Raw genomic sequence first — 26,440 nt, forward strand, 5'->3', positions numbered from 1 at the left:
CCCCAGCTGGGAATTGAAAGTTAACCCCTTCGGGCTACCCAAGGGTCCCCTCTGGTAATGTGGGAGGCCTGGTCACTATATGTTTGTGTGTGCACCTCATCCTGGCCTTTGGAGATTACCTGGAAGCATTGCTCCCGCATGGGTGCAATACTCTGTGGTGCCTGACCGGGTCAGGGGCGCCACATTCCCCCTTAGTTATCATCAGCACGTCCTCGGGCTGCAAAGACAAGAGAAAGAAAAAAAAGGTAAATACAAACTTTTCCCACACAGGGGCAATTATTTACATTTAAACATGCCAGGTACCATTCCACCACCAACCACCCACATGTCCGAACCCCACCCAAAAACCTCCAGGAGGTAGGTCGCCGGTCCTTTTGGTGACCAGTATAGAAGGAGATGAACCTGGCTCAACCACTCAGTAATAGTAGGTGCTCTGGAGAAAAATCATACAATATAAAGAAATATATACTCCGGCACTCAAATGAATTGTGAAAAAGAGTCCAATATGATGCTCAAAAAACGTCTTTATTATAAAAATGTATATTATGTCCGACGTTTCTACCCATTTAGGGTCTTCTTCAAGGACTAATATATAATAACAAGAAAAGAAAAAATACAGTGTCAAAACAACATATTGTACTGTATTGTTACATAATAAATGTGGATATTACACATACAAAGGGAAAAGGAAGAAAGAAAGGGCAAGCTCTTCTTACCAAAAAAATATTATTTCAAAACAAATGTGCATGTATATATATAACTACAGACATACGCATATATATCCATGCATGTACGCGCATACACATCAATGAGCATTACATAAAGAATGTATATGAAAAACACCCACGGGTACATGATAGTAAACAAAAGTACAACAAACTCAACAAATTCCCCTTAGGGGATCAAGCATAGAGTATTAGTACGAGGACTGAGGACTGAGAATCAAGACATACCTATGATAGATGCTATTTAAGGTATATGAATGAGCATCGTAGCACGTCTGGTGAATCAATTATGGATGTCCATAAAAGGGTACTGAAAGGCGAAATATGAAAAGTCAATCTTATGCAAAACTATGAAAGAGAGAGCGGACAGTGGGGGTGGTGTATAGGGTATACCTGAGATACTAAGATGGCCAATGTTAGGAACAGGGCATCCGTTTAGGTAAACAGAGGGACCTCAGTCGTGCTGAAAGAAGGGGATGTGTGTGTCAGATGGGGGTATTATCTGTTGTAACCTGTAACTGGTTACTTCTCCCATGTGGTATATCTTCATGGTGAAAATAATGCGTCTGTTTCTAAAACATCATACAGAAGACTGCGTATAAAGGATCATACTCGTGTCAACTATGGGAAACATGTAGCTAGATGTATGGCACATGTTCCTCTGGAGGACATACCTCACGGTAAATCCAATCTGCACCAGGGGTCCGGGACCACGGTTCAGGTCGGGTTAACCAGTATAGATAAAGGGTTCACACTGCGTGAAAAAATGATGTATAAGTAAATCAGAACTAAAATCAGATGTACATGTTACTGAGAATTTAGACCAAGCTAAGAGTGTAGTAAAGTTATAGTTACCATATACGTGGGAGTGGGTCTCGAAAATCTGAAAGAATAGGGTGAGACTCAAATGGCAAAGAGGATGACCTCACCGTTGAGGGTTTACCGTACAAAAGTTATACTGTATCCACCGCAAGTTCAGGGGTGATGAGCATATGCTATAGTCAGAAACACATACAAACACATTACATGTAAAGTGATGTCAGAAAGGTGTATGTCACTACCTCTAATGAAAAATTTTTTTGCCATTTGAGTCTCACCCTATTCTTTCAGATTTTCGAGACCCACTCCCACGTATATGGTAACTATAACTTTACTACACTCTTAGCTTGGTCTAAATTCTCAGTAACATGTACATCTGATTTTAGTTCTGATTTACTTATACATCATTTTTTCACGCAGTGTGAACCCTTTATCTATACTGGTTAACCCGACCTGAACCGTGGTCCCGGACCCCTGGTGCAGATTGGATTTACCGTGAGGTATGTCCTCCAGAGGAACATGTGCCATACATCTAGCTACATGTTTCCCATAGTTGACACGAGTATGATCCTTTATACGCAGTCTTCTGTATGATGTTTTAGAAACAGACGCATTATTTTCACCATGAAGATATACCACATGGGAGAAGTAACCAGTTACAGGTTACAACAGATAATACCCCCATCTGACACACACATCCCCTTCTTTCAGCACGACTGAGGTCCCTCTGTTTACCTAAACGGATGCCCTGTTCCTAACATTGGCCATCTTAGTATCTCAGGTATACCCTATACACCACCCCCACTGTCCGCTCTCTCATAGTTTTGCATAAGATTGACTTTTCATATTTCGCCTTTCAGTACCCTTTTATGGACATCCATAATTGATTCACCAGACGTGCTACGATGCTCATTCATATACCTTAAATAGCATCTATCATAGGTATGTCTTGATTCTCAGTCCTCAGTCCTCGTACTAATACTCTATGCTTGATCCCCTAAGGGGAATTTGTTGAGTTTGTTGTACTTTTGTTTACTATCATGTACCCGTGGGTGTTTTTCATATACATTCTTTATGTAATGCTCATTGATGTGTATGCGCGTACATGCATGGATATATATGCGTATGTCTGTAGTTATATATATACATGCACATTTGTTTTGAAATAATATTTTTTTGGTAAGAAGAGCTTGCCCTTTCTTTCTTCCTTTTCCCTTTGTATGTGTAATATCCACATTTATTATGTAACAATACAGTACAATATGTTGTTTTGACACTGTATTTTTTCTTTTCTTGTTATTATATATTAGTCCTTGAAGAAGACCCTAAATGGGTAGAAACGTCGGACATAATATACATTTTTATAATAAAGACGTTTTTTGAGCATCATATTGGACTCTTTTTCACAATTCATTTGAGTGCCGGAGTATATATTTCTTTTGGTGACCAGGGCTGGGCCATCACATTCCCCAGACCTTTCCTCCAATCTTCCTCTCCTGAGGAGAGTGGTGTAAGGTAGGCCCCATAAACAGGCGTACCCGCTTCCGAGTGTTGGAGGGCAGGCCCCATAAACAGGCGTGCCCCCTTGTTGGTGCAGAGCCATGCCCCTCAACAGGCAGACTCTGTGGTTGATACCAAGGAGGTAACTTTTTACAATGCAAAAGTTTGTGGTTAAAGCCAGTTCATAACCGGTGGTCCATTTTTAAAGTGCACGTGAACTAGTGTAAAGAAAACATTTTAAAGAGGTCTCACAATAGTCCTTGTGGGCACATTTCACTTAAACGTTACCTAACTGTAAACAGGTTAAACATTACATTTCATACAGTCACTTTGAACTAAACTGTACTTTCTCTATAGCGTAATGGGAGCTGACCAAAGTTGCTGCGGGTTGATCTACGCAGTACTATACTGTCATCTGTCTGAGGTTGTGTCCTCCCACCCGATGTATGTGTCTCAATGTGAATAATGGGTGTACTGGGTATTGATACCAGTGCATGGTCTTCTGCTTCAGCTACATTTGGCTCTTCCAGGTTCTGAACAGGTTCTTCTGGGTCTCTTACTTCTCCAGATTGAGGGAATGTAATAACCGGAATAACTACTGCTCCATTGTATTGAGGCCAACTTGCTGGAAAATCTCCAAGTACAGTATGGATCATCTTTTCTTTTGGTTCTTGAACTGGCAAAGGGTTGGGAATTTCTTCAGGGATTCTTAGTTGTTCAGGACATTTCTTTAAGCGATCTCTAGAAACGACAGCTGTTGTTTTTCCTCCATCTTTGCTGATAAGGCATGTCTTTTCATTGCTAAGCGTCGATGGTAACACAGTATAGGGTTCTTCTTCCCAGTGATTGTCAAGTTTATGACGTCTTCTCTTTCTTTTGAGAACTATATCTCCTGGCATCAAAGGAACAGCAGGTGCTTTTCGATTGTAGGCCTTTTCTTGTTTCTCACGCTGCTGAGTCAGGCTTCGCTCCACACACTCTTGTACTTTCTTGTATTGGGCTTGGCGGTTGGAATCCCAATCAGCACCTTGTAGATGGTCTTCAGGGGTCTCAACTCCCATTTCCAGATCTACTGGCAATCTCCCTGGTCTGGCCCTCATCAGGTATGCCGGTGTGCAGTTCGTGGAACTCACAGGGATGTTGTTATACATGTCCACTAGATCGGGCAGTTTTTCCGGCCACTGACTTCGTTCTTCTAGTGGGAGCGTCTTCAGAAGGTCGAGAATGATGTGGTTCATCTTCTCACACATGCCATTGGTCTGAGGATGGTAAGGTGTGGTACGGATCTTCTGGCAGCCGTATAGGTTACAAAACTCCTTAAACACTTCAGCTTCAAAGGCTGGGCCTTGGTCAGTGAGCACTTGATCTGGATAGCCATGTGGTCGACAGAAGTGTGTCTGGAAAGCTTTGGCTGCAGTTTGACCTGTCAAGTCCTTGACTGGTACTACCACCAGGAATCTGGAGTAGTGGTCAACCATAGTGAGAGCGTAGTTGTAGCCTTGTCTGCTGGGTGCCAACTTTACATGGTCCAGGGCCACGATCTCCAGGGGCCGTTTAGTTTGGATTGGCTGGAGTGGTGCTCTCTGGCTGTGCTGGTCTTTTCTTCTAAGATTGCAGGGCCCGCAGTTTCGACACCACTTCTCTAGGGCAGATCTCATGCCCACCCAGTAGAATCTTACTTTAAGTAGGGCCTCCAATTTCTTCCAACCAAAGTGGCCTGCACCATTGTGATAGGCTTCTAGCACCATCCTCGTATCCTTCTGTGGTACAATCACCTGCCACACCTTCTCATGCGTCCTCGGGTCAATGATGCTCCTGTAAAGTTTGTCTTGATAGATGAATAATCGACCCCTCTCCTTCCATAGGTACTGTGCCTCAGGTGGGGCTCCTTTGTCAAGGCTGGCGCCCGGCTGGCTGATCAGTTTCTTTACCAAGCCTACCGCTGGATCATTTTCCTGGGTCTCCTTCCAGTCGTAGTGAGGTAGTGGGTTCAGGGTCACCTCTTGGCGGTTGGCACGCGACTGCCGACACTGTTTTGCTCCATGGCGATGGAACGCTGGCAGCTCAATCTCTTCAAGATCATCTACATCTTCACCCTCGTCTGCTAGGTGAGGCATCCTGGACAGAGCATCTGCGTTGCCGTTCTTGCGGCCAGCTCGATACTTGACAGTAAAGTCATAATTCGCCAGTCGGGCTACCCAACGCTGCTCCATGGCACCCAATTTAGCAGTATCCAAGTGGGTCAGGGGGTTGTTGTCCGTGAAGACAGTGAATTTGGTGGCTGCCAGGTAGTGCTTGAACCGCTCTGTGATAGCCCATACCATGGCCAGGAACTCTAGCTTGAATGAGCTATAATTCTCCGGGTTTCTTTCAGTAGGCCTGAGCTTCCTGCTGGCGTAAGCAATCACACGCTCTTTGCCTCCCTGCACCTGTGAAAGCACTGCTCCCAGTCCCACATTACTGGCATCTGTGTACAGTACGAATGGCAGACCGTAGTCAGGGTAGGCTAGGATCTCTTCACCCGTCAAGGCCCCTTTCATTTGTCTGAAGGAGTGTTCTTCTGCTTCTCCCCAGTGAAATGGCGGGCCGGAGATCTTTCCTCTCTTCTTTGGGTGGCCTACCAGGAGCTCTTGCAAAGGCGCTGCCATTTTCGTGTAGCCCTTGATGAACCTTCTGTAGTAGCCTACCAAGCCAAGGAACTGACGTACCTCCCGGACGGTAGTAGGTGTGGGCCATTCCTGGATGACTGTGACCTTCTCTGGGTCCGGTGCTACTCCTTCTGCACTGACCACGTGACCTAGGTACTGGACCTTTGGCTTCAGTAAATGGCACTTGGATGGTTTCAGCTTCATTCCATATCGGGATAGTGCTTCAAAGACTTCAGCCAGGTGTTTCAGGTGGTCCTCGTAGGTCTTGGAGTACACGATGACATCATCCAGGTAGAGCAGGACGGTTTCAAAGTTGAGGTGCCCTAGGCAGCATTCCATAAGCCTCTGGAAGGTCCCGGGGGCATTGCAGAGTCCAAATGGCATGCTGTTGAACTCACAGAGGCCCATTGGGGTGGTGAAGGCCGTCTTCTCCCGATCTTTTTCTGCTACAGATACTTGCCAGTAGCCACTAGTAAGATCTAGGGTAGAAAAGTAGTTAGAGGCTTTCAAGGCAGCGAGGGATTCCTCTATCCTTGGCAAAGGGTAGGCATCCTTGTGTGTTATCTGATTTATCCGTCTGTAATCCACACACATCCTCATCGTGCCATCCTTCTTTCTTACCAGGACCAGGGGAGCCGCCCAGGGGCTACAACTGTCCCTTATGACGCCTGCCTCCTTCATGTCCTTCAGCATGTCCTTTGTGCGCTGGTAATGGGCTGGTGGAATAGGCCTATGTCTTTCCTTAATGGGAGGATGACTGCCTGTGGGTATGTGATGTTGCACCCCTTTGATCCTACCAAAGTCTAGTGGGTTCTTACTAAAGACCTGCTCGTATTCCTGCACGACCCTGTAAACCCCATGTTTCTGGTAGTCGGGTGTAGAGTCAGTCCCCACGTGTAGTTTCTGGCACCAATCCTCTAACTGCTTTTGGGAGGTCTCGCCCTCTTTTGAGTCAGCTTGTGTCAGGGGACCTACAGGTGTTATGGCGTCATCTGAGCATGTAAACAGTTTGGCTATGGTAGCGTACCTTGGTAGTCTGGCTTCCTCCTCCCCACAGTTCAACACTCGTACAGGCACTCGTCCCTTGTGTACATCAACTACCCCCCTGGCTGTCAGAATCGTGGGCCAGTGGTCTGAATGAGTGGGCTCTAGTACAGCCTGGTAATCTTGTCCTCTGAGACCTACCGCTGCTCTACACCACATCATCATTTCACTCCGTGGGGGTATCACAATGGGGTTAGCATCCATCACCCGTACACTACCAATCTCACCGCCAGCCTGTTTTACCTGTTGCTTCCTCAGAATGATTCGGATCTCCTTTTGCAAGGCTCTTTGCGACCTGCCCTCAGCACCTTCAACAATCTGGTGAAGCAACAACAACACTTCCCCTAGGCAATTTTCTATGACATTAGTGCCTAAAATCATTTGCGGGTTCCTTTCTCTAATATCAGTGTCCACAACAATCAGTCCTTGTCCCTTCATTTCCTGCCTTCCCACCTTTATGGTTACCTCTTTGACCCCGATCTGGTCTATAGGTTGTCCGTTGGCAGCATAGATGGTGAGGGAGGGGTCCGGTGGTCGGAGATCGTCGTCCGACCAAAACCTACGATACAGGACATACGGGATCGTGGTTACCTGAGAGCCGGTGTCCAACAACGCCGGGGTAGGGATCCCGTCCAGGACGATGGACAGGACAGGACGTCCACCCATGTACTGATCACAGCAGCGACTTGGGCCTGATCTTCTTAATCCTGAGGACTGGCCCCCGGCCCCAGGTTTGGCTCGTTTAAAGGACAGGCCCTTGCATAGTGTCCTGCCTCCTGGCAACGACGACAGATGGGTTGTCCAGATGAGTCATAGCGATCACTGCTCCTGCCTCGGGTTGGGGGACCTCTTCTCCTCCGCATCCAAGGGACGTCCTCTGGGTTGTCAGCTAGCAGGATCCGATGAGGGACTTTGGTCTCTGAGGGCAACTGTATTGCTTTCAGGATTTGTGCGACGTCCTTAGTGAGCTGTTGCACCTGGGAGGATAGTGTATTTATGGTCTCTGCTGGCGTGTTGAGTCCTTTTGCAGTTACCAGGGCCTGCGAGGAGGATTCCGCTCCTGCAGCCGTGGAACTGGCAGGCCATGCTGGTGCGACGGGGTCTGGTGTCCACAGGAGGTTGGAGTGCTTTCACTGCCCTGTCTTTCAGAATGGCAAAGTCCACGTCAGGGTGTTCCAGGGACCACAGCTTCATCTGCTTCCCATCCTCAGGAGAACGCAGGCCCCGCAAGAATTGTTCCTTCATCATCCGGTTTCCTTCCTGATCACTGACAGGGTCCACCAGCTTGAGAGCCCGCAGTGCAGCCTGCAGCCTGAGGGCATAGGCTCTTATGCTATCTTGGGGCTTCTGCCGGCAGTTATAGAAGTCCGTCCTCAGCTCTCCCTCGGTGCGGTGTTCAAAAGCAGCTGCTAGTTTGGCAAAGATGGTCTCAACAGAGCTCCGGTCATCATTGGTCCAGGACTCAGCTTCCAATTCTGCTGCTTCAGTCAATTGTCCCAGCACCACAGCGGCCCTCTGCTTACCAGTCATCGCGTGCATGTCTAGCAGGGTGTTGATCTTCTTCTTAAACCCGGTCAGCGTGTCTATTTTACCGGCATATTGGGGCAGCCATTGCGCTCCTGGGACATACAGCAAGGAAACTGGCATTATGGGGGAGATTTCAGCCGGCGCGGCTGCGACCGCGGCACCGGCACCAGGCGCTGCTGCGTCCAGCGCGACGGGGGCTGGCATCGCTTGGGCTGCGTCGCCCTGACCAGGGGCATTACCTCCTGCAGCGTCCATTTTTCTTCAAAAATCTGCGCGCCCCCTTTCCACTTCCTGGATCAGAACGCTCTCTGAATTGTGGGGGTTCTGGGGCGGCCACACCTCTTCGTGGGCGGTGCTCTTCTCCCTCGCGCGGGCTGCAGCGCGCGCTTTTGAAGATGGCAATATGGCGGCGGTTCAATTTTTGCGGTCGGACCTCTGAGGCACACGGTCACCTGTCTGAACAGGTCTAGTCCTTATCCTGTTCGTGACGCCAGAAGTTGTGAAGCCCCGCTAGTATGTGTCGGTGCAGTACCTTCAGGGACTCCACGTGGATGGAACAGTCTGGTCACAGGTAGGGAACCTTCTTTTAGGATTGTCGTGACGCCACTCTCAGTATTGCGGTCAGCGGGGACCGCCACTGCAGATTAAGGGATGCCTGGGGCTGATGGTGGGTGCAGTCACTATATTAGCCCCCTGAGAGTGAGGCAAGCCCCAGGCCCCGGTGTATGTGTGTGGGACCACAGGTCGCAGAATGACTCAAACACAGTCCAAGAAGTCTTTCAACGTGTTTACTCACTGTTTGGAGGTCACGGTGAGATGCCCGGGCGACACTGTGATAACCAGGTTGAACCAGGAATTCCAGGAGGCCGTTCTGAGGGTAGCTGTCCACTCGCCTTCCTTGCACTCTTTCTGTTTTAGGAGGATCCTTTGCTTGAAGCGTGGTAGGACCCCTCCAGGGAAGCTGTTACCACCCTGCTCCCCTCTCTCTGGCTCGTCTGCCGGCAGCGTGGCCTTGGTGGGATGGCTTCTGGCCCTGTCCCCTTATGGGCCTGGTGATTGCTGCTTGGCTCAAGCTCTGTGTAGTCGTGGTGAGGGCATGAAGTACCCCCCCCCACCTGTAGGTTAAGCAGCTCTGGATGATCTGCTGCCTGTACTGGGGACCTAGTTCCCCTTGTGTGCTCGGATACCGGGATCTCCGTACTCAGCCACCCTTCTCTCTGGATGATTTTCAGGCCGACCCACGGTACTCCTTTCTCCCCCGCTTTCAGCTACTGCACTCCTCAGGACCTGTCTGACACGAGAGCTCCTCTGCTCCCTTCCACACACTTCAACTTCTTCCTCCAGACTCCCCTCTTCCTCTCTACTCTCCTCTTCCTCTCTCTCTCTGCCCTGCTTCCTAGCAACCAGCCCCTGAACACACCCCCAGCTGGGAATTGAAAGTTAACCCCTTCGGGCTACCCAAGGGTCCCCTCTGGTAATGTGGGAGGCCTGGTCACTATATGTTTGTGTGTGCACCTCATCCTGGCCTTTGGAGATTACCTGGAAGCATTGCTGCCGCATGGGTGCAATACTCTGTGGTGCCTGACCGGGTCAGGGGCGCCACACTTGCTCTCCTTACTACAGTATGCATCGGGTTAATTACCCGATGCATACTGCAGCCACATGTCACAGTGCAGGAGCCGGCGCTGGCAGCAAGAGCGGAGGCTGGTAACCAGCGTAAACATCGGGTAACCAGGGAAAGGTCTTCCCTTGGTTACTTGATGTTTACGCTGGTTACAGCTTACCGCAGCTGCCAGTGCCGGCTCCTGATCGCTTCATTTCGTCGCTCTCTCGCTGTCACACACAGCGATGTGTGTGTCACAGCGGGAGAGTGACGACCAAAAAATGAAGCTGGACATTCAGCAACGACCGGCGACCTCACAGCAGGGGCCAGGTCGTTGCTGGATGTCACACACAGCGACTGTGGTTGATACCAAGGAGGTAACTTTTTACAATGCAAAAGTTTGTGGTTAAAGCCAGTTCATAACCGGTGGTCCATTTTTAAAGTGCACGTGAACTAGTGTAAAGAAAACATTTTAAAGAGGTCTCACAATAGTCCTTGTGGGCACATTTCACTTAAACGTTACCTAACTGTAAACAGGTTAAACATTACATTTCATACAGTCACTTTGAACTAAACTGTACTTTCTCTATAGCGTAATGGGAGCTGACCAAAGTTGCTGCGGGTTGATCTACGCAGTACTATACTGTCATCTGTCTGAGGTTGTGTCCTCCCACCCGATGTATGTGTCTCAATGTGAATAATGGGTGTACTGGGTATTGATACCAGTGCATGGTCTTCTGCTTCAGCTACATTTGGCTCTTCCAGGTTCTGAACAGGTTCTTCTGGGTCTCTTACTTCTCCAGATTGAGGGAATGTAATAACCGGAATAACTACTGCTCCATTGTATTGAGGCCAACTTGCTGGAAAATCTCCAAGTACAGTATGGATCATCTTTTCTTTTGGTTCTTGAACTGGCAAAGGGTTGGGAATTTCTTCAGGGATTCTTAGTTGTTCAGGACATTTCTTTAAGCGATCTCTAGAAACGACAGCTGTTGTTTTTCCTCCATCTTTGCTGATAAGGCATGTCTTTTCATTGCTAAGCGTCGATGGTAACACAGTATAGGGTTCTTCTTCCCAGTGATTGTCAAGTTTATGACGTCTTCTCTTTCTTTTGAGAACTATATCTCCTGGCATCAAAGGAACAGCAGGTGCTTTTCGATTGTAGGCCTTTTCTTGTTTCTCACGCTGCTGAGTCAGGCTTCGCTCCACACACTCTTGTACTTTCTTGTATTGGGCTTGGCGGTTGGAATCCCAATCAGCACCTTGTAGATGGTCTTCAGGGGTCTCAACTCCCATTTCCAGATCTACTGGCAATCTCCCTGGTCTGGCCCTCATCAGGTATGCCGGTGTGCAGTTCGTGGAACTCACAGGGATGTTGTTATACATGTCCACTAGATCGGGCAGTTTTTCCGGCCACTGACTTCGTTCTTCTAGTGGGAGCGTCTTCAGAAGGTCGAGAATGATGTGGTTCATCTTCTCACACATGCCATTGGTCTGAGGATGGTAAGGTGTGGTACGGATCTTCTGGCAGCCGTATAGGTTACAAAACTCCTTAAACACTTCAGCTTCAAAGGCTGGGCCTTGGTCAGTGAGCACTTGATCTGGATAGCCATGTGGTCGACAGAAGTGTGTCTGGAAAGCTTTGGCTGCAGTTTGACCTGTCAAGTCCTTGACTGGTACTACCACCAGGAATCTGGAGTAGTGGTTAACCATAGTGAGAGCGTAGTTGTAGCCTTGTCTGCTGGGTGCCAACTTTACATGGTCCAGGGCCACGATCTCCAGGGGCCGTTTAGTTTGGATTGGCTGGAGTGGTGCTCTCTGGCTGTGCTGGTCTTTTCTTCTAAGATTGCAGGGCCCGCAGTTTCGACACCACTTCTCTAGGGCAGATCTCATGCCCACCCAGTAGAATCTTACTTTAAGTAGGGCCTCCAATTTCTTCCAACCAAAGTGGCCTGCACCATTGTGATAGGCTTCTAGCACCATCCTCGTATCCTTCTGTGGTACAATCACCTGCCACACCTTCTCATGCGTCCTCGGGTCAATGATGCTCCTGTAAAGTTTGTCTTGATAGATGAATAATCGACCCCTCTCCTTCCATAGGTACTGTGCCTCAGGTGGGGCTCCTTTGTCAAGGCTGGCGCCCGGCTGGCTGATCAGTTTCTTTACCAAGCCTACCGCTGGATCATTTTCCTGGGTCTCCTTCCAGTCGTAGTGAGGTAGTGGGTTCAGGGTCACCTCTTGGCGGTTGGCACGCGACTGCCGACACTGTTTTGCTCCATGGCGATGGAACGCTGGCAGCTCAATCTCTTCAAGATCATCTACATCTTCACCCTCGTCTGCTAGGTGAGGCATCCTGGACAGAGCATCTGCGTTGCCGTTCTTGCGGCCAGCTCGATACTTGACAGTAAAGTCATAATTCGCCAGTCGGGCTACCCAACGCTGCTCCATGGCACCCAATTTAGCAGTATCCAAGTGGGTCAGGGGGTTGTTGTCCGTGAAGACAGTGAATTTGGTGGCTGCCAGGTAGTGCTTGAACCGCTCTGTGATAGCCCATACCATGGCCAGGAACTCTAGCTTGAATGAGCTATAATTCTCCGGGTTTCTTTCAGTAGGCCTGAGCTTCCTGCTGGCGTAAGCAATCACACGCTCTTTGCCTCCCTGCACCTGTGAAAGCACTGCTCCCAGTCCCACATTACTGGCATCTGTGTACAGTACGAATGGCAGACCGTAGTCAGGGTAGGCTAGGATCTCTTCACCCGTCAAGGCCCCTTTCATTTGTCTGAAGGAGTGTTCTTCTGCTTCTCCCCAGTGAAATGGCGGGCCGGAGATCTTTCCTCTCTTCTTTGGGTGGCCTACCAGGAGCTCTTGCAAAGGCGCTGCCATTTTCGTGTAGCCCTTGATGAACCTTCTGTAGTAGCCTACCAAGCCAAGGAACTGACGTACCTCCCGGACGGTAGTAGGTGTGGGCCATTCCTGGATGACTGTGACCTTCTCTGGGTCCGGTGCTACTCCTTCTGCACTGACCACGTGACCTAGGTACTGGACCTTTGGCTTCAGTAAATGGCACTTGGATAGTTTCAGCTTCATTCCATATCGGGATAGTGCTTCAAAGACTTCAGCCAGGTGTTTCAGGTGGTCCTCGTAGGTCTTGGAGTACACGATGACATCATCCAGGTAGAGCAGGACGGTTTCAAAGTTGAGGTGCCCTAGGCAGCATTCCATAAGCCTCTGGAAGGTCCCGGGGGCATTGCAGAGTCCAAATGGCATGCTGTTGAACTCACAGAGGCCCATTGGGGTGGTGAAGGCCGTCTTCTCCCGATCTTCTTCTGCTACAGATACTTGCCAGTAGCCACTAGTAAGATCTAGGGTAGAAAAGTAGTTAGAGGCTTTCAAGGCAGCGAGGGATTCCTCTATCCTTGGCAAAGGGTAGGCATCCTTGTGTGTTATCTGATTTATCCGTCTGTAATCCACACACATCCTCATCGTGCCATCCTTCTTTCTTACCAGGACCAGGGGAGCCGCCCAGGGGCTACAACTGTCCCTTATGACGCCTGCCTCCTTCATGTCCTTCAGCATGTCCTTTGTGCGCTGGTAATGGGCTGGTGGAATAGGCCTATGTCTTTCCTTAATGGGAGGATGACTGCCTGTGGGTATGTGATGTTGCACCCCTTTGATCCTACCAAAGTCTAGTGGGTTCTTACTAAAGACCTGCTCGTATTCCTGCACGACCCTGTAAACCCCATGTTTCTGGTAGTCGGGTGTAGAGTCAGTCCCCACGTGTAGTTTCTGGCACCAATCCTCTAACTGCTTTTGGGAGGTCTCGCCCTCTTTTGAGTCAGCTTGTGTCAGGGGACCTACAGGTGTTATGGCGTCATCTGAGCATGTAAACAGTTTGGCTATGGTAGCGTACCTTGGTAGTCTGGCTTCCTCCTCCCCACAGTTCAACACTCGTACAGGCACTCGTCCCTTGTGTACATCAACTACCCCCCTGGCTGTCAGAATCGTGGGCCAGTGGTCTGAATGAGTGGGCTCTAGTACAGCCTGGTAATCTTGTCCTCTGAGACCTACCGCTGCTCTACACCACATCATCATTTCACTCCGTGGGGGTATCACAATGGGGTTAGCATCCATCACCCGTACACTACCAATCTCACCGCCAGCCTGTTTTACCTGTTGCTTCCTCAGAATGATTCGGATCTCCTTTTGCAAGGCTCTTTGCGACCTGCCCTCAGCACCTTCAACAATCTGGTGAAGCAACAACAACACTTCCCCTAGGAAATTTTCTATGACATTAGTGCCTAAAATCATTTGCGGGTTCCTTTCTCTAATATCAGTGTCCACAACAATCAGTCCTTGTCCCTTCATTTCCTGCCTTCCCACCTTTATGGTTACCTCTTTGACCCCGATCTGGTCTATAGGTTGTCCGTTGGCAGCATAGATGGTGAGGGAGGGGTCCGGTGGTCGGAGATCGTCGTCCGACCAAAACCTACGATACAGGACATACGGGATCGTGGTTACCTGAGAGCCGGTGTCCAACAACGCCGGGGTAGGGATCCCGTCCAGGACGATGGACAGGACAGGACGTCCACCCACGTACTGATCACAGCAGCGACTTGGGCCTGATCTTCTTAATCCTGAGGACTGGCCCCCGGCCCCAGGTTTGGCTCGTTTAAAGGACAGGCCCTTGCATAGTGTCCTGCCTCCTGGCAACGACGACAGATGGGTTGTCCAGATGAGTCATAGCGATCACTGCTCCTGCCTCGGGTTGGGGGACCTCTTCTCCTCCGCATCCAAGGGACGTCCTCTGGGTTGTCAGCTAGCAGGATCCGATGAGGGACTTTGGTCTCTGAGGGCAACTGTATTGCTTTCAGGATTTGTGCGACGTCCTTAGTGAGCTGTTGCACCTGGGAGGATAGTGTATTTATGGTCTCTGCTGGCGTGTTGAGTCCTTTTGCAGTTACCAGGGCCTGCGAGGAGGATTCCGCTCCTGCAGCCGTGGAACTGGCAGGCCATGCTGGTGCGACGGGGTCTGGTGTCCACAGGAGGTTGGAGTGCTTTCACTGCCCTGTCTTTCAGAATGGCAAAGTCCACGTCAGGGTGTTCCAGGGACCACAGCTTCATCTGCTTCCCATCCTCAGGAGAACGCAGGCCCCGCAAGAATTGTTCCTTCATCATCCGGTTTCCTTCCTGATCACTGACAGGGTCCACCAGCTTGAGAGCCCGCAGTGCAGCCTGCAGCCTGAGGGCATAGGCTCTTATGCTATCTTGGGGCTTCTGCCGGCAGTTATAGAAGTCCGTCCTCAGCTCTCCCTCGGTGCGGTGTTCAAAAGCAGCTGCTAGTTTGGCAAAGATGGTCTCAACAGAGCTCCGGTCATCATTGGTCCAGGACTCAGCTTCCAATTCTGCTGCTTCAGTCAATTGTCCCAGCACCACAGCGGCCCTCTGCTTACCAGTCATCGCGTGCATGTCTAGCAGGGTGTTGATCTTCTTCTTAAACCCGGTCAGCGTGTCTATTTTACCGGCATATTGGGGCAGCCATTGCGCTCCTGGGACATACAGCAAGGAAACTGGCATTATGGGGGAGATTTCAGCCGGCGCGGCTGCGACCGCGGCACCGGCACCAGGCGCTGCTGCGTCCAGCGCGACGGGGGCTGGCATCGCTTGGGCTGCGTCGCCCTGACCAGGGGCATTACCTCCTGCAGCGTCCATTTTTCTTCAAAAATCTGCGCGCCCCCTTTCCACTTCCTGGATCAGAACGCTCTCTGAATTGTGGGGGTTCTGGGGCGGCCACACCTCTTCGTGGGCGGTGCTCTTCTCCCTCGCGCGGGCTGCAGCGCGCGCTTTTGAAGATGGCAATATGGCGGCGGTTCAATTTTTGCGGTCGGACCTCTGAGGCACACGGTCACCTGTCTGAACAGGTCTAGTCCTTATCCTGTTCGTGACGCCAGAAGTTGTGAAGCCCCGCTAGTATGTGTCGGTGCAGTACCTTCAGGGACTCCACGTGGATGGAACAGTCTGGTCACAGGTAGGGAACCTTCTTTTAGGATTGTCGTGACGCCACTCTCAGTATTGCGGTCAGCGGGGACCGCCACTGCAGATTAAGGGATGCCTGGGGCTGATGGTGGGTGCAGTCACTATATTAGCCCCCTGAGAGTGAGGCAAGCCCCAGGCCCCGGTGTATGTGTGTGGGACCACAGGTCGCAGAATGACTCAAACACAGTCCAAGAAGTCTTTCAACGTGTTTACTCACTGTTTGGAGGTCACGGTGAGATGCCCGGGCGACACTGTGATAACCAGGTTGAACCAGGAATTCCAGGAGGCCGTTCTGAGGGTAGCTGTCCACTCGCCTTCCTTGCACTCTTTCTGTTTTAGGAGGATCCTTTGCTTGAAGCGTGGTAGGACCCCTCCAGGGAAGCTGTTACCACCCTGCTCCCCTCTCTCTGGCTCGTCTGCCGGCAGCGTGGCCTTGGTGGGATGGCTTCTGGCCCTGTCCCCTTATGGGCCTGGTGATTGCTGCTTGGCTCAAGCTCTGTGTAGTCGTGGTGAGGGCATGAAGTACCCCCCCCCACCTGTAGGTTAAGCAGCTCTGGATGATCTGCTGCCTGTACTGGGGACCTAGTTCCCCTTGTGTGCTCGGATACCGGGATCTCCGTACTCAGCCACCCTTCTCTCTGGATGATTTTCAGGCCGACCCACGGTACTCCTTTCTCCCCCGCTTTCAGCTACTGCACTCCTCAGGACCTGTCTGACACGAGAGCTCCTCTGCTCCCTTCCACACACTTCAACTTCTTCCTCCAGACTCCCCTCTTCCTCTCTACTCTCCTCTTCCTCTCTCTCTCTGCCCTGCTTCCTAGCAACCAGCCCCTGAACACACCCCCAGCTGGGAATTGAAAGTTAACCCCTTCGGGCTACCCAAGGGTCCCCTCTGGTAATGTGGGAGGCCTGGTCACTATATGTTTGTGTGTGCACCTCATCCTGGCCTTTGGAGATTACCTGGAAGCATTGCTGCCGCATGGGTGCAATACTCTGTGGTGCCTGACCGGGTCAGGGGCGCCACACTTGCTCTCCTTGCTACAGTATGCATCGGGTTAATTACCCGATGCATACTGCAGCCACATGTCACAGTGCAGGAGCCGGCGCTGGCAGCAAGAGCGGAGGCTGGTAACCAGCGTAAACATCGGGTAACCAGGGAAAGGTCTTCCCTTGGTTACTTGATGTTTACGCTGGTTACAGCTTACCGCAGCTGCCAGTGCCGGCTCCTGATCGCTTCATTTCGTCGCTCTCTCGCTGTCACACACAGCGATGTGTGTGTCACAGCGGGAGAGTGACGACCAAAAAATGAAGCTGGACATTCAGCAACGACCGGCGACCTCACAGCAGGGGCCAGGTCGTTGCTGGATGTCACACACAGCGACAGCGACGGGACGTCGCTGCAACGTCACAGAAAATGGTGACGTAGCAGCGACGTCGTTGTCGTCGTCGTTATGTGTGACACCAGCTTTAAACATTGATTAGTAAGAGGCGCATCAGTTTGAGGTGTAGCCCTTGTGCTCTGAAAGCCCTTCCACTACTGCCAGCACACAAAAAGGAGACCCAGCTGTAACCTTCATATGCCCAGCTATGACCTGCGAATGCTGTGCTGTCCAGGTCACCCCCTCCAGCCATATATCTAATCCATAATCAGTGTTACAGCTCCCCCACATTGCATTACTGCTTGCAAGGGGTCATATTACACCACCATTCCCATAGAAATAGATGGTGCACCATGGAGGCATGGCCCAGCACTTCTACCTTAAATATTGATTAGTAAGAGGTACATCAGTTTGAGGTGTAGCCCTTGTGCTCTGAGAGCCCTTCCACTACTGCCAACACACAAACAGGAGACCCAGCTGTGACCTTCATATGCCCAGTTATGACCTGTGAATGCTGTGCTGTCCAGGTCACCCCCTCCAGCCATATATCTAATCCATAATCAGTGTTACAGCTCCCCCACATTGCATTACTACTTGCAAAGGGGTCATATTACACCACCATTCCCATAGAAATAGATGGCACGGTGTCCCACATTACACCACTGCTCCCACTGAAGTGTCAGAAGCAGGGCCAGACATCTAACCCCATCTTCTGTGATACACTACACTGATCTATGTATCTAACCCCACCGTGTGATAGTCTGCATATGTATTCGCAACATGTGACACAGCGAGCAGCACCAACTAACAATCAGCAACAGTTCTTTGGGTTGCTGTCCACTCATCAGTATCATTTCACAGTCAACAATAATGTCTCCACACTTTGCCAAAGGATAAGGGAGGGTGAAGTTTAGGATAAAAAAACCCAGAAAAGAGACTTCAGATGCAAAAGCAGATCCAGTTATTGAATGTGCTCAGTGAGAGGAACAAAATTATAATCTTGTGATACCTTTTTAATGGCTAACTAAAATAAAGTGATGTTATAAAGCAAGCTTTCGAGACATCTCAGGTCTCTTCATCAGGCATGGTATGACAAAATATCTGAAGAAACACAAATATATGCACAAACAGAGTAGAGGGATGGCATAATAATAGACATTTAAATAAACAAACACTGAGCTTAGAAAGTGAATCCTTAATTACAGTAGTTTTGATTAGCGGTGTGAAAGTTTTATTGTCCCAATATCCATGAAGGATCAGAGGTCTGGCAAGTCTCTGGAGCAGACTCCTCAGATTTTGCAATGGTCCATAAATCCTCCTGACATGTTGAGTCCTGTGTCCACAGAGTTAAACATTTTAATGAATTTGTATTCCCAGACCCTGCTATGGCTCTGTGATCTGAAGTTGCCTTTTAATATGACAACTTTCATATGGTTTATGTTGTGTCCTGAAGCACAGAAATGTTTGGCCACAGGTAAATGGATTTTTTTCACTTGTAAATAAAAAAAGCAGATCCTGCACACATTAACTGCAGGCGAAATGTGACCTAGCAATACACTAGGGTTTCATAGGAAATTACAGCAGGTACTCACTGCACTCCCTATTAATGTTTTTCATTATATACCATTACCAAGTTTCATATATTTTTTTAAATTAAACCTCTTTGCAATTTTTAAGTGTTTTGGTTTTATTTAAGGGCCTGCACGCCTCTGGATTCTCCTGAGTCCCCACTCCCTCCACTCATTTAACACATCCCCCCTTCCTCATACAGCACTACAATCCTATCCAAAAGCATAAATGTTATTAGAAAAGCATTTTTGGAAAATACCATCAGTTATCAAACAAAACATTGGTGACTTTTGGGGGAGTGCTCGTATTACTGAGCGTGAACCGAACCGGCTAGGCTAGTACCGAACTTAAAATTGGTAAACCTTTAAGAATAGGTTCACTCATCTTTAGTCTAAATAAAAGACCCAGGATAGGCAACCCTTCCTGCGAACTGCAGATTCGTGACCTCTGATGGCCACAGTCAGTGTTGTGGCTGAGGATGCAGTGCTTCTCATGGTTGCATTACTACATGTTTGTGCAGGAATCATCAACATGACCGCCTCGTCTTCCTCCTCTTCTTCCTCATCTTCAGAGCTACTCATCTGCATGCCTCTGGCTTCACACCATGGGAGATCTACAACTTCATCGTCATGCTCTTTATTGTCCCACTTCTCTTCCTGACCTGACATCGCAGAATAGTACATGTGTGCCTCAAGTATCTGAGTCTCATCATCATCATCATTACCTGCCCCGAGGGTTATTGTGAGCTGACAATGATCGGAATCCTGCTTGGACCCTACTTCTTCCAGGAAGAGTAGGAGAGACCACTTGATGCAGCACTTGCCATCCACTCTAGCACATTCAGTTTCTCACCCTCATTTTGAAGTTGAAGTGATGTGCAGCTGTTGTGCCCTTGAGGCTTCAGTCGCCACAGAGGTACTGCACCTCATCCAGAGGTGTGGTATTCCATCCCTGAGTAAGGAAGAGGTCATCCACCAGTATGCACATAAAACACATAACACTCTCAGTAAACATCTCCCACTGGGTCAGGGTTGAGGCTTGGTGCCATCAGGCTATTTATAACCACTGTGAGTGATGACACCAACCTCCCCCTAATCTGAAGGATCTATGGTGGAGTCTAGTGAGTGAGGGAAATCTGTAGTAACAGGAAGATAGGGAGTTTGAAAAGGAGCAGTGAGGAGTAAAGACCTGTGATCTGGAGCTGGTGCAGCTCGACCCAGGCACAAGACAGAAGGGGTCCTAGGGCCCACAGGGAGTGCACCAAACCCCCCGTGGACTTGTTCCACTTACAGAACATTGGAGTGGAGGGACTTGGCCACCGAACGGGGACTGGTCCCTAGACTAGAGGAGAAGAACCAACGTACTCCGCAAAACCAGTAAAACCAAAGGATGAGGTCACTTCAGAGGCCGAAGCCAAACTGCACACGAATCCACTGGAAGGTGACCACATGACCAAAGGGAATAGGCCGACAAGCTCCCCTTGTAAAGGAGCCGCATACACCAGCTCAGGGCACTGTGTGTGTAGGCGCGAGACAGGAGGGTGAGTAGTCAGTGCAGAAAGATGACCAAGAAGGACCACATGAAGGGTGCACTGGTATTGACCTCCGAACCATCCGGGATCGACTGGAGCTCATCACAGTGAACTCCAGCATTCCAAGGGCAGCGTTTGATCATCGGGACGTGATAATCTAGAACCTGCCTTAGTGGACAAGTTTGGTATCATATTAGATCATTTAAACCACAAAATGTATACCTTAAAAAAAACCTCAAACATGTCAAAATTGTGTTTTTTTTATTTTTTACACAGTTTCTCACCAGTTGAAATTTTTTCCCCATTTTCAGTACACTAAATGGTAAAATGGTGTTATTCAAAAGTACCACTCCAGTAAAACAACGGAAAATTAGCCCTGTCGTGAAGGGGTCAATCAATAGAAAATTAATCCTTTTCTCAATTGGATATTTATTTCTGCACTACAATATTATTTTTAACTTATAATGTTGCCCCTGCTGTATCCTGCCTAACGGCTCACACCCAACCATGTAGAGATGTTTTAACTAGAGATTGGCATGTGCTATTAATATTGCTAGTGGTGGGTGCTGCAGGCGCCTCTACTACAGCATTCCTTTAGCAATCTGTACTGATCAAGGTCCAAGGCAGATCGAAACGTCTGTTGTGTGGATTTCAAGCACCTCATTAAAAATAATTCTATTTTACTAAGATTTCGAGTGCCAAGTTCTGATTTAGTTCCCTCCAATAGAAAAGCAGCTTTCCCATGTGAGGTGTTTTCCTATTGGCGGAAACTGATGGACAGGTCTTATCACATGCTCCACCACAAGCAGCCACTGTATGGACAGGAATGGTCAATTGCTCCTCCACCAGCACCTGTTTTATGTACAGAAGTATTTGTTTACCCTTTAATGACTGCATTATGTTTTAAAACAGAGGCAATTAAGGGTACTTATTCCTACTAATGTTTTAAAACAGCAGTAAAAAATAATTATGTAAAGCACCCTCAGCTTAAGAAAATCTCTGGGGTTTCAGCTACAGGTGCTAGATGAGACCCTGGAGATCACGATCTGGGCTGATTTTTCTGATCCCCGGTCACATGATTGCCATTATATGGTGCATAATGATGATCAAGTAAAAGTAAATGCAGTACCAGTAAAAAAAATGATTTCTTTCTCATCTGACATGATCAAACATGTCAGATAGGAGAGAAATGTCCTCCCTTGGTCCTCCGTTGCTGCCAAAGTTTTCCTCAGCCACCCTTCTCCTCTTGAGTTTGTAAAATGGGTTAAAAATGCTCAGCAGACACCTGAACACCTGAATAAAATACTTGAAGGGTCTATTTTCCAAAATAGGGTCATTTTTTGATTGTTGTACGTATACCCTCTTTCACTTGTAAAGCGCCATGGAATAAATGGCGCTATAATAATAAATAATAATAATAATAATCATTTTTGTGAGGTTTATGCTGTATAGGTACCCTCGGGACCCTGCAAATGTGACATTGTCCCTGTAATCTTTTTCAGCCAAACTTGTTTTCCAAAATTCAAATATTGCTCCTTCCTTTCCAAACCCTCCCATTTGTCCAAACAGAGGTTTCTGATGACATGTGGGGTATCAGCGCAAAGGACAGTGGGTAACAAATTTGGGGGTACATTCTGGCATGCTATTGTGATGCTCCAGGACTACTCAGGGCGTCACAGGGTACTACACTTCGTCCTCTTTGGTGCAGGACTCAATCCCTCATGGTTCTGGGTTCCCAACCTATGGTACTGCCTCCATCAGCGTCTAAATCCCAATTACACCTCACACCACACCCTGTCAGGCACACCAGTGGGCTGCCTAGCTGGAATAGGGCCACCCACCTAGGGGTCAGGCAGACTGGTGGGAGGAAGGAAGGAAGGAGAGTAGAGTTTGCCCTCGAGAAGTGAGGAGCTGAGGGACTGGTGGCTCCCTGTTTGTGGCAGGTTGGGTCACAGACGGTGGTCTGGGACCAAAGGAATCAGAGACCCGGTCACAGGGTATTGAGGCTGGGTGTCTAGATCCAGTCTTAGAGGATGGGAAGCATCTGAGCCTAATAGCCGGTCTGGGACTGAAAGCACGGCGGGGTATAGGAGCCTAGGTCAGGGAGAAGCTTCAGGCAACCCAGCAATTAACCTGTGGAGAATAGTGACATTATGGACTGTCCCCAAGAATCTCAGAGATCAGGGTCACTAGCGCAACGAGGGGGATAGGGCTTTCCAACCCACGCAGCCCACATAAATTCCAAGCGTGAGCTCTTGAGAGCTCAGCTCCAGTACCATCACGTAGGGAGCGGGACCCAGACAGCTTTAAGCCAATGGGCCACCAGAACACTTCTAATTTGTGCACGGAGGCAGGCTCCGGATCACCCGGCAGTACCAGAGGGGACGGACACCCGGACGAGCTCCCCCAAGAGGACAGCGGCACCCAGAGACTTGGCTTACCTTGTCAGAGTCTGCATTGCGGTCGCATCATCACCAACACTGCCTGAGTGAGTACGTGGTCCTCCCCTCCTCCCAACCAGCGCTGCGCTCCCTAGACCGCCATCATCCAGAGTCCCGTGGCCTACCCTACCCGTGGAGGGAACGTCATCTGGCTGCTCCACTCCATCTTCACCCGGGTACTCCCATCAGCAGCGGCGGTACTCCCCTTACCACAAACCACGGGTGGCGGCACAAACTCTAAATCCCCTGTAAATACCCCCCTTTCCATTTGAAGAGGCCGCGAGCCTCCGGGTCCGGAGACCCTCAAGCCACAGCAGACCCCGGATCTGAGTGGTTTGACCGCTGCAGGGGTGGCACACTATCTTTTGTAAAAGTGAATAGATTGAGGCTAAAGCAACATTTTAGGTAAAAAGTAAATTTATTTATTTTTTCATTCCACATAGCACTCATTCCTGTGAAGCACCTAAATGGTTAATAAACTTCTTGAATGTGGTTTTGAGCACACTGAGGTGTGTAGTTTTTAGAATATTTTCATGTTGGGATATTTTCTATCACCTAGGCCTCTCAAAGTCACTTCAAATGTGATTTGGTCGCTAAAAAATTTGTTTTGTAAATTTTGTTGTAAAAATGAGAAATTGCTGATGAACTTTTAACCCTTCTAACTTTCGAACGGAAAAAAATTCTAAAATGTTGCTGATGTAAAGTAGACATGTGGGAAATGTTATTTATGAACTCTTTTATATGACATAACTCTCAGTTTAAGGGCATAAAAATTAAAAGTTTGAAAATTGCAAAATTTTCAAAACGCTCACCAAATTTTTCAATTTTTCACAAATAAACACAAAAAATATCATCCTAACTTTACACCTAAAATGAAGAACAATATGTCTTAAAAAAAAAAAATCTCAGAATTACTAGGATCCATTGAAGCGATCCAGAGTAATCACATCATAAAGTGACACTGGTCAGAATTATAAAATTTGGACTGCTTTAAAGTCAAAATTGGCTCCGTCACTAAGGAGTTAATATTGGTGATGAAAAAAGCATTAATAAGAGAAAACGAACACAATAAAGGTTTAAGTAAATTTCCGCTCAAAATAATCTGATAAATTAAGACAATAGAAAAGCCATATTCATAGTTTATGTACAGTAAATACTTACAGTATGTGTGTATATAAGATATTAAACCTTTTGAAGTTCAAATTTGTGAGGTTCTGCAAATTTTTTAATAAGTTGAATACATTTTCAGCAAATAGCAGGTAGTTTAATTTTGCTCAACTGATGCGATTAACAAAGTTAGATTTCCTAATAATGTATGCTGCTTGCTTAATGTGTTTAAGTAGCCTCATAAAGTTGGAAGTGCAGTTGCAAGTGCGATATGAGAGAGATCAACGTGCACATTTCTGGAATACGACAATGTGTGATAGTCATATACTTATGGACATGTGAATCCTTTGTGTGTTCACCGTACTCATTATGTAAATTGGTAGACTTTTTATATGATTAGCTGTAAGGCCTCCTTTACACGTGCGTGTCTCTGGTACGTGTTTGGTCCGTTTCCTCATGTGCTGGAGACACGGCTACACGTAGACCCATTAAAATCAATGGGTTGGCGCTCACGTGCGTGTTTTGCCATGGACCATGTGTCCGTGGGGAGCATAAATGTGTCCGTGTGCTCCACACGTAGACATGTCCGTTTTTCTCCGGCATCACGGGTGTTGCACGGAGAAAACACACGTGTCTGTGAATTGAAAGGAATTTCTATACTCACCTTCTCCAGCACTGCTGTCTCAGCCGCTGCTGTCACTTGCTTCCGACCCACGCTCATTATGCTCATCGCATATTCACTCCACTGCGAGCCGCAAGCAGCAGTGGGGAGTCAGCAGGACCGGAGACCGTAGATCAGAACCACGGACAGCAACACCAGGGACAGGTGAGCAGAAAGTTCCTGTTCTCCATGTGTTATCACGGTTAGCACATGGAGAACACACGTGTGCTATAAACACTGCACACGGAGGGCAATACGCACCTTTGACACATCCATGAAAAACGTGCGTGATATTCACAGATGTGTGAAAGAGGCCTAAGAGGAACAAAAAGTGGAAAAACTGTCCCAAAAGAAAGAGAAATGAAAAGATAATATTGTGCATTGGGGTTTGTGATAGGTAAAGATGAGTGAAACTGTTCAATAAAGGCTTGCCAATTTCAAATTCAGTACAATCTTTAGCCTGTTCAGTTCGGGCTTGGTGACCAAAGCACATTCCCCAAAAGTCGGCAATGTTTGGTTTTGTTTGATGACTAATTGCATTTTTTGAAAAATGCTTTTCTAATAACATGTTATGTTTTTGTATAGGATTGTGGTGCTGTATGATGAATAAAGCGGGCTTTACACACAGCGACATCGCTAGCGATGTCGCTAGTGAAAGCAGCCACCCCGGTCGGTTGTGCGTCACAGGCAAATCGCTGACCGTGGCGCACAACATTGCTAGGACCCGTCACACATACTTACTTCCTAGCGACGTCGCTGTGGGCGGCGAACCGCCTCCTTTCTAAGGGGGTGGTTCATGCGGCATCACTAAGCAGCCGCCCAATAGAAGCGGAGAGGCAGAGATGAGCGGGCCGAACATCCCGCTTATTTCCTTCCTTCCTCATTGCAGGCGGCCGCAGGTACGGTGTTGTTCCTCGTTCCTGCGGTGTCACACATAGCGATGTGTGCTGCCGCAAGAATGACGAACAACCTGCATCCTGCAGCAGCACCGATAATCGGGATAGGAATGACTGGTCAACGATCAACGATTTGGTAAGTAATTTTGATCGTTAACGATCATTCCTGCGTTTCACACGCAACGACGTTGCTAACAAGGCCGGATGTGCGTCACGAATTCCGTGACCCCAACGACATCTCATTAGTGATGTCCTTGGGTGTAAAGCCCGCTTAAGGGTCTGTGTTTATTGAGAGGAGGGAGTGGGGACTTGGGAGAAGCCAGAGGCGCAGGGCGCCATTTTTTTTCCTTGAACTTTATTAGTGGATATTCCTGTAGCTAATCACAGTGCAGCAAACATCCACAAGGTTCAGACACAAGGGTTCGTGTTATTGGATGCCTAAGTCACATGTCTGTCTGCATATCAAATGCGGACATGCAGTGTTAGCACCATTTTATAAATGTTGAATGTTAGGGAAGGTACTGCTTTATTGATAGGTAGTTGAGATAGATAGGAGAGTGATGGTGTAGAATAGGGATGTGCAGTGTAGGGAAAACTCTGTACTACAAATCAGCATTTAATGATAGAAATAGGGATATCTACTTGTCAGTGCCTGTTAAAGAGTTGCCAGTGAAAGATCTAAATAGCTATTGCTACTTATTACTGCCTGCCCAAATTAGCCAATGAAACACATTTCTAGCTAATGCTATGTATTACTGCCTGCTATAAATTATATAATAATAATAATAAAGAAAAAAAAAACTTTACTTCTATAGCGCCAACATATTCTGCAGCACTTTACAATTCAGGAAGTTCATATACAAACAAGTAACATAAAGTACAATAATAAGAGAAAAACGACAAACCTGTGGTCTACCTATGATGTCAATTACAGGCCTCTCATCTTTATAAGTGGGA

The 26,440-nt window shown here is 48.2% G+C and overlaps 1 protein-coding gene across 1 annotated transcript in view; it reads right to left on the bottom strand.

Moving 5' to 3' along the window:
* Nucleotides 1–26,440, bottom strand: part of LOC142296638 (putative cation-transporting ATPase 13A4) — a 523,287-nt gene that overhangs the window by 85,528 nt on the left and 411,319 nt on the right. The gene's annotated exons all lie outside the window — the stretch shown is intronic.

This window comes from Anomaloglossus baeobatrachus, chromosome 3, assembly GCF_048569485.1.
Source record: "Anomaloglossus baeobatrachus isolate aAnoBae1 chromosome 3, aAnoBae1.hap1, whole genome shotgun sequence".
NCBI lineage: Eukaryota > Metazoa > Chordata > Amphibia > Anura > Aromobatidae > Anomaloglossus > Anomaloglossus baeobatrachus.